Source organism: Asparagus officinalis, chromosome 8 (genome assembly GCF_001876935.1).
Source record: "Asparagus officinalis chromosome 8, Aspof.V1, whole genome shotgun sequence".
Lineage (NCBI taxonomy): Eukaryota > Viridiplantae > Streptophyta > Magnoliopsida > Asparagales > Asparagaceae > Asparagus > Asparagus officinalis.
Genome location: NC_033801.1, coordinates 95,287,475 through 95,296,795, shown reverse-complemented (window position 1 = coordinate 95,296,795; position 9,321 = coordinate 95,287,475).

Genomic DNA, 9,321 nt, shown 5'->3' with positions numbered 1-9,321 from the left:
CAACCCCACACACACACACACCAAAAAAAAACTATTTTGATTTGAGAACTCACAACATCGGTGTTGAGATGATTGACCATAATACATCATAGGGAATTTTTGGAAGACCACCGAGCCTCAACGGGTTTGATTAGCCTTTACGACTACCGTTTAGTACGGGCTAGCATGCGGATTTGTCGAAATCCGTTCCGGCATCGGTAACGTTGTGGCTAAGGGAATGAATCGCCTTAGATCTTCGTGCTGATGATGTCGAATACGATAGACTTCACCATGGACGGGAATCAAAGGTGTACCCAAAACCTAATTTTGAAATTTGCAGACTGCATGCGTTTTGAGTCCCTGCAAATTGTAAGAAATAACCGGCCCTCCGCCCCGCCGCCCGTCCGCCTCAAAAGTTGAAAATTTGAGAAAACTACTCTGCGCCATGCAACTCTCTCACTAAATGACCTGAAAGTTAAACCTATGTTGTTTATTTTTATATTGGAAATGACATGATGAGGGTTTTGGTGAGAACAAGTTGTGAAGAAAATGTTTTTTTTTTTTTTTTTGGGGGGGGGGGGCGGTTTGTGGTGGAGCAGCCATAATATTAATAGTGAGGGATTTTTTTCTATTTTTTGAAGTTGATTAGGGTTATCTATAATAGGCCTAAACTTTGGGGGAGTTTCTCAAATTAAAATAGTTGAGAGGAATTTTCTATGATATTCAAATAGTTGAGGGCGACCTTCTAAAATTAACCCCAAAATCATATATGCAAACTTATATCAAATTATATTTAAAGTTGATGAATTAGACTTCCTCTTAAAATGTTATTGATAAATTTGTTAATTTTTTTTTTGTTATTTATTGATGTGATATCATGTCTTTACTGATTTTTAGAAAAAAGAGTTATTGGTCACCCGTGTCTCTCTTTAAAATATTAATAGAACAAAGACACCATAAAAAACATATAACATGTAATGATTTTGACAATTAAAACTTTCCTATTATAAAAATATTTCCTAAGATCCAAAAAAAGTAAACAAATTGATAAAACAAATCATCCACTATATTATCTTGAATTCTCTCTACTTTATCTGATATTATTTCTAATAATTAGATTATAATTCTAATGGGTTCTTAAGATTATATCGGGAATAAATACTTAGATTCTTAAGATATTTTATGGATATTTTAAATCACGTATACTTTTTCAATTAAGCTAAAATCCTAATGCAAGTATCACAAGATTGAGGTCTAAGTGTGAGATAGTTTTAGATTAAATCAATATGTGAATCTAAAATCCTAATGCAAGTATAACAAGATTGAGGTCTAAGTGTGAGATAGTTTTAAATTAAATCAATATGTGAATGGCTTATATATCATCTAACTTTGACGTTTTTGATTACTTCATGTTGCAGACTTTAACTTAATGTTTTCTTTAGTTCATATCAAATATCAAAAGTTTTTCTAAGCAAATGTCAATATAAGATGACCTTGTCAGCTAGCAAAATCTCTGTACTTCCTATATCAAAGAGATATTATTGATGTTGTTATCACACATGAGCGCTAACTTTTTCTTATATTCTTTTTTATTTTTTGAGTTTGATGCTTAAATTATATAATTTAAAAGTTAAAATTTTGAAAAAAATATTCATGTGACTTTTATTTTTTTCTCTTTTCATCTTAAAATTCTGTAAATAAAGAGTAATATTTTGCAAGAGTGGTTGGTGGTTAAATTAACTATTCATTCTAAATTTTAAATTTTGAAATAAAAGTTGTCCATCCCCTTATTTTAATTTCAAACTATTTAAAGAAAAAGCCCCAACTCAGATTATCTAATTTTAATAGTACATATGTAATTGGTATAAGTCATTTATATGTTCATATCCATAAAAGAATGAAGTATGTATAAAAAATAGAAAAGAAGCTGCAAAAGTTGAGAAAAAATTATGTTCAATTCAATTTAGAAGCACATGCATTGGAATAAAGAAGAAATTCTGTAGTCCAAACATCAATTATAAAAAAAGATCAGACTCCTACCCTTTCAAGCTAATGACGTGGATGCAGTTTTAACTACTAATAATTATATTTTTATTATATTTTTATACCCTTATTATCTATCTTATTTAAATAAATATATCACTAATAACATGTCTAATCTTAATTTGCAGTTTAATAAAAAAGAGAACTCAAATTTCCTTATTTTTAACCTTTTATTGAAGCCTGAGATCAAGCTAAGCAATCTCTAGAAGGTGAAGAAATAAGAAACCAATATGAAAAGAACAAATTTAAGATGATTAGCCATAAATAAACGACAATATCTTCCAATCTGGAAGGTAAAATTTAACATATAATATATGAGAATCGCCTATCTCGACGAGACGGAGCTATCTACATTTTTAGAATTTTAAAATTCTAATTGGTTGCTTAATTGATTGGCTAATCGGTTGGTCAATCGATTGGTCAATCGATTGACCAACCAATTAATTCATAACAAACTTGTTTTATAGCTAAGATTTAATCATTGAAGCACAAGTAAAAGATAATAGTTCTTGTTACTTGTTGTAGGCTATAAATAGGGATGGAGAGTGAGTGGTTTGAGTGTGAAATTTTTTATAAAAACTCTATCTGGAGAGGAGAGTTACCCTTAATTGAGAAGACCGTCTAAATATTATAAATTTGTTGCAATTAATAAATGAGTTTTTTCACCTCTTGATAATTTTCTTTTCTTCTCTTTATTTGATGATGAAGATGAAGATGAAGATGACGATGAAGGTTTGCTTTCAAGAGACTAGAATCCTCTTGCAATATAAATTTTTTTACTTTTATCTTTTATTTTCTTTTAATATTTTCTTTTCTTGTTTTAGATATTCAATGGGCTAGAATCCTCTTTGTTTAGATTTGTTTTGATGCATTGTACAGTAAATTTATTTTTATGTCTTTATTTTTATATTATTTTCTTATATTTGTGTAGCATAGATTTATATTCTTGCATAGTTAGATTTCTTTTTATGTTTTTTTCTTTTTATTATAGTTTAGATCTTTAATCTTTATTTTTATTTTCCTATCCATAGTTAGTTCTTATTTTTATTCTCTTTTCTTTTATTCTCTCTAGTCTAGATTTTATTTCTTTATTTTCTAAGATATAGAACTAATTCTTTATTCTCTTTTCTTATCTCTTTTATAATTTGTGAACTATTCTCTTGTGCTTAAAATGATCATGTTTAGGATAATCAACTAGAGAACTAATTAGTAGAAGAATAATTTATATTTATCTTGAGTGGTTTGATATGTTATACTTATGAATTCTAGAATTAATATCTAGTTGTTGCTCTTTTCATTAATGTTATTTTACTTGACTAGTAATTTGATAGATTATGCTTTCCTTAAGTGGTTTGATAGTCTATACTTAATAAATCTTAAGTAAAATATAATGAAAAAAGAATAGTTCGTAATTTCTAAGTGAAATTGACTAGTAGATTCAATTCTAGATTCCTCATATCTCTAATTTATCTTTTACTTTCTTGATTTTTCCCTTTATTCTTGATTTTTCTTTATTTGTTTCTTGATTTTTTCCTCTATTTTTTCATCTTTCTTTCTCCCCTCTAAATATTTTTTTGTTTTATGTGCATATAGTCATAATCACTCTCTTTATCTCTTCATAATCACTTTTATCACTACTAATTGTCACAACACAACTTAAGAATTAAATTTTGATTATTTATACAACACCTTTCTTGTGGGTTCAAAATTTTTCTATACTATAACTTGATAGTTATATGCTTGCGACTTGGATTTTATTTAATTTCTATTAAGTTTTTGGCGTCATTGCCGGTAGGTGTTTTGCGTCAAAAGTTGCTCTCGTTGTGGAATTCATTATATCTTCAGTCGATTACAACAAATTCAAAAGAAATAGTCTTTTTATAAGACTTCTTTTACACAACAAAATAAAAATTATAACTTTTTAGAAACAAACGCAGGATCGTTGTTTGGATCGCTGCTTGTGTGAGATCTTTGCCTGTGCCGGGAGCGCTTTGGCTCGTGGACCACCAAATCACAGATTCTGATTGAATCGTGAGGGGTTTAGTGATTCTTCCTTCGTTTATCGAAGTGAGAATTTGAAACGATATCTTATCAAAGTAAGATAGTCGTTCTTCTTAAAATCAAGTCAAAGCTCGAATCTCAAGGGATTGCCAGAAGCTCAAGAACTCTGCCCTGTCTGCTCTGAATTCAGCCTCCTCCTCAAAAATGACCTTCGGGGGGTATTTATAACCTCCAGGACAAAATCTGCTTCCGAGACAGTGTTTGCTGTCTCGGTAACCGCAGACAGTTTTTTCATTTTAACTGCATTTCCACGTTTCCAACTCTGTTATTTTGGCAGTTATCAACGTGATTCTCGCCCACGATGTTTCCCACGTTCTTGAACAGTTGGTGGCCACGTGTCGGCGGTTACAAAACAGTTTCTGATCTTTTGAAAGCTGTCTCGCGTGCGAGACAGAAAACACTGTCCCGCACGGCGAGACAGCAAAGGCTGTCCCGCACGGCGAGACAGCAAAGGCTGTCCCGCACGGCGAGATAGTCTATAATTGTGTTCTTTTGATTTTTTGGATGATTTCCTCTTGAGCTGTATTTGGATATCTTTCAGCATTTTTTGACGCCTACAGATACCCCCTCTAAAGTATTCCAGACTCATTCCTTTATAGAGGAGTCTGGGATACTTTGGATAAGATGGGTCTAACTTTTAATCATTTTGGTACTTGATTGAGTAGATCGTATGGAAGGACCCATAAATGGCTTCAACTCTTGATTTCTTCATCTTTTAGCCTATTCAGTGCTTTGTAGAATAGCTAAACTTCCTTCGGTGCTGCGTTTATCGCGTGACCGTCGTCGAAGTCTTGAATTAGAACTGCTATTGAAGAATGGAGAAATAGTTTATACTCATATACTTTATTGGAGTGTTCGGGAAATAGTTTAACCTCATATACCCGTTGGGAGGTAATCAGGTTATTCTTAGGAATATTTTGAGTAATATTCTCCAGAAACTTCCTGTTGAGGGTAGGGAAACAGTTTAGACTCGTGTACCTATTGGAGTAATATGGTCTCTTTTTTGTTGGTAGAGATGAACCCACTGATGGAGAGGGAGAATTTTATATTCTATCTCCTGGTCTCTTTTTTTGTTGGTAGAGATGAACCCAATGACGGAGAGGAAGAATTTTATATCCTATCTCCTGATCTCTTGTTTGTTGGTAGAGATGAACCCAAAATCAGAGAGGAAGAATTTTATATTCTATCTCCTGGTCTCTTGTTTGTTGGTAGAGATGAACCCAAAATCAGAGAGGAAGAATTTTATATTCCATCTCCTGGTGCAAAGGAAACTCGAAGTGGGATCTCCACTTAGAGAATCTGGATTGGTTTGAATAATCCTAACTGTCATAAGGTTTGATTATCCAATTCAAAATTGGACCTTTCGTTCGCGAAATGAATCGAAAGGAACTTTTGGTGGTGGTCCTAACTGTAGTAAGGTTTGACCAAGTGGGAGTTTGGTACGATCCTAACTGTTTAAAGGTTTGATCGCTTAATTTGTGGACCTCTCGTTCATGGAGGGAATCGAGAGAGGCTTTTGGTGGTGGTCCTAACTGTAGTAAGGTTTGACCAAGTGGGAGTTTGGTACGATCCTAACTGTTTAAAGATTTGATCGCTCAATTTGTGAACCTCTCGTTCATGGAGGGAATCGAGAGAGGATTTTAGCTTTGGTCCTAACTGTAGTAAGGTTTGACCAAGTGGGAGTTTTGAGACGATCCTAACTGTTTAAAGGTTTGATCGTTCAATTTGTGGACCTCTCGTTCATGGAAGGAATCGAGAGGGGATTTTGGCTTTGGTCCTAACTGTTTAAAGGTTTGACCAAATGGGAATTTGAGACGATCCTAACTGTTTAAAGGTTTGATCGTTCAATTTGTGGACCTCTCGTTCATGGAACGAATCGAGAGGGGATTTTGGCTTTGGTCCTAACTGTTTAAAGGTTTGACCAAAATGGGAATTTGAGACGATCCTAACTGTTTAAAGGTTTGATCGTTCAATTTGTGGACCTCTCGTTCATGGAACGAATCGAGAGGGGATTTTGGCTTTGGTCCTAACTGTTTAAAGGTTTGACCAAGATGGGAATTTGAGACGATCCTAACTGTTTAAAGGTTTGATCGTTCAATTTGTGGACCTCTCGTTCATGGAACGAATCGAGAGGGGATTTTGGCTTTGGTCCTAACTGTTTAAAGGTTTGACCAAGATGGGAATTTGAGACGATCCTAACTGTTTAAAGGTTTGATCGTTCAATTTGTGGACCTCTCGTTCATGGAACGAATCGAGAGGGGATTTTGGCTTTGGTCCTAACTGTTTAAAGGTTTGACCAAGATGGGAATTTGAGACGATCCTAACTGTTTAAAGGTTTGATCGTTCAATTTGTGGACCTCTCGTTCATGGAACGAATCGAGAGGGGATTTTGGCTTTGGTCCTAACTGTTTAAAGGTTTGACCAAGATGGGAATTTGAGACGATCCTAACTGTTTAAAGGTTTGATCGTTCAATTTGTGGACCTCTCGTTCATGGAACGAATCGAGAGGGGATTTTGGCTTTGGTCCTAACTGTTTAAAGGTTTGACCAAGATGGGAATTTGAGACGATCCCCCCAGCTTCCTTTGCGAAACCGGGTTTAACATTATACTCAGTTGGATAATCGAGAAGCAGTTTATACTCATATGCTCTTTGGAGTGTGGGGAAACAGTTTATACTCGTGCACCCACTGGAGTTGGGGAAACAGTTTATACTCGTGTATCCAATGGAGTATGAGTCGTCTTTACTTGGCTTGTTTCGCCGTTATAACACCGGAGTCAATTAATGCTTGGATTTTATTTTTGAGTCCGAAGCAAATCTCAGTGGGATGAAGAACCCTTCTGTGGTACGCACAGTAGTTTGGATCCGTAATTCTCTTAGCTCCCTCCTGATCTTTAATAGGTGGTAGCTCGATCTTATCGTTGGCGAGGAGGTATTTCAAGATGGCTGGAGCTTCATCATCTTCGAAAGAATACTCCTTTTGAAACCTCGGATCGGGAGTCGCGTTCCCAGTGATTGCAGATGTCATCGGTCGGCTTCTTTCAGCTTTCTTTCTTTTAAGAAAGTGTTCAGCTTGTTCGCTACGTAATTTTAACTCTTTTCAAGTTTTGGATGGTACGACCCCCAGAGCTTCCAGGACATCGATGGAGAAATTATTATGGCATGTTTGCAGGATGAACTCCTCTGTAACAGGATCTCTGCAATTCATTGCTTTGTTACGGAAGCGACGGAAGCGCTTGACAAAATCGTCGACTGACTCTCCGTCTTTTTGTTTTTCATCCAGAAGGGTTCCGATTGACACTTCGGTGTCATCATCGAAGAAATTGCTGAGGAATAAACTTTCCATGTCATCCCAGCAATTGATGCTCCCTGGCTTGAGACGTCGATACCAATCGAAGGCGGGCCCACGAAGAGTGCCAACGAATGACCGGACCATTAAAGCCTCGTTTTCAGAAATCATGCCCACATGAGACTTGAAATAAATCAAGTGCTGAATAGGCGAGCTCTTCTGAATTTTGCCGGGTACGGTATTGAATCATATTCTCTTGGATAGGGACATGGAATACCCGTCTTTTTCACTTCTTGAGCCGTCATCAAAGCGTTGATTTTGTTTTCAAGCTCTTTCATTTTCTCGTCATCGCCTATGTCTTCATTCGAAGGACGTTGAGGAGAATGAGTTAGGCCATCCCCTGTAAGAGGTGCCATTGAACCACCCCCAATATCGTTATTGGGAGGGTGTGTTAAACCACCCCCAGCGTTATTACTATTGGGAGGAGTATCAGCCATAATGAATTCATCCACTTCTGGATCACTATCATCTATAACATTCTGAGTGTGGCGACTGGATTCAGCTCGCTGACTGGACTCAGGAGGTTGAGGCCATTGAGCTAGCAATTCTCTCATTTGTTGGATAGCTAACTCCATCTCTGTCCTCATTTCAGCTCTAATTTCTTCACGTTGTTTGGCTAGAGCTTCTTGAAGTATTTGAGTGAACTGATCAGAGGTGATTGTGAGTACTTCTCTGGTTTGTCCTGTGCTAGATACCGTATCATCCGAAGCGATCGCAGAACAAGTATCCGAGAGCTCATCCTCTGATGACATTCCTTCATGCATTCTCTTGTAGTCTCTATGTCTGATGGCTCCTAACTGGAGTCAGGACATCGGTTTGGCAATTCTTGAATTGACTTTTCCTCTCGGGGAAAAGTCAGGATCTGAGTCACTTGAATGCCGCTTAGACTTTCTTTTATCAACCATGTTGATGGTGACTTCAGGGAGTTCATCCTCTTGGACAGCAAGTTTATTGCAGAAATGTCCCGGCTTGGGCTTTGACATTTCGGTGAAAAGTCTCTGGACCATTGAGACTCTTTGCGGGATGGCTTCTCGTTTGGAGACATTCTGATAATGCTGCTTTAACGAGTCGCGCACAGGAACAATGAGAGTTTATTTCTCGAATAACTCTCTTTCGAAAATTATTCACAACCCCAACTTGATAATACGATTCATCGGTATGATTGCCAAAAAATCGTATCGTTTGTTGGCATGACCTCCCAGGTATGACGATGTCTTTTGGTGAATGTGTCTTCTTCTGGGGGTGTAAAACCTTGTTGGCATTCTCAGGACAAATTATTGTTACCTTTGAGCGATCCAAGGTTATTTCAGGAGTCACACGTTTGGAACTACCCCCTTGCGGGTGTGGAGTCTTAACGGGCTCCGAATGCTGATTTTGCACAACTCTGGACTTTGGAATCCAAACTTTGTAGAGTTTTGGTGGTTCTTTGGCCACCATCTCCTTGTTTCTTGGTCGCCTTTGTTGTAAGAGAGCACGGGCATGAGCAGCGTTTGCACAACGCTTTTGTATACGTTCTTTGAAGGTCGAGCGCGCCCTTTTGACGAAAGTCCATTCATCCGTCGTTAATTTAGCAGAGGTATGAGTTATTGGTCGTTGAGACAACTGAACCACTCGATGCCTCCTCGACTCTAGGTCCGCGTGATAACGAACCCCGTCGGTTTGTTCCAAGGCCTTAGCTATTTGGCGAGCGTGGCGCTGACGTTGTCTCTGACGAGCCCTCTTCGTCAGTGCCAATGAGCTTTGATTCGATGACTCTTTAACTAGATAAGAGTCATTGTGAGCAGAAGTGTTGCCAATCAGGCGAGAGTCTTCATTTGTAATGTTCGACGGAGTCGAAAACTTAAAAACCTTCTTAGAAGATGAAATTTTCCTGCATTTGTGAGGCGAGGAA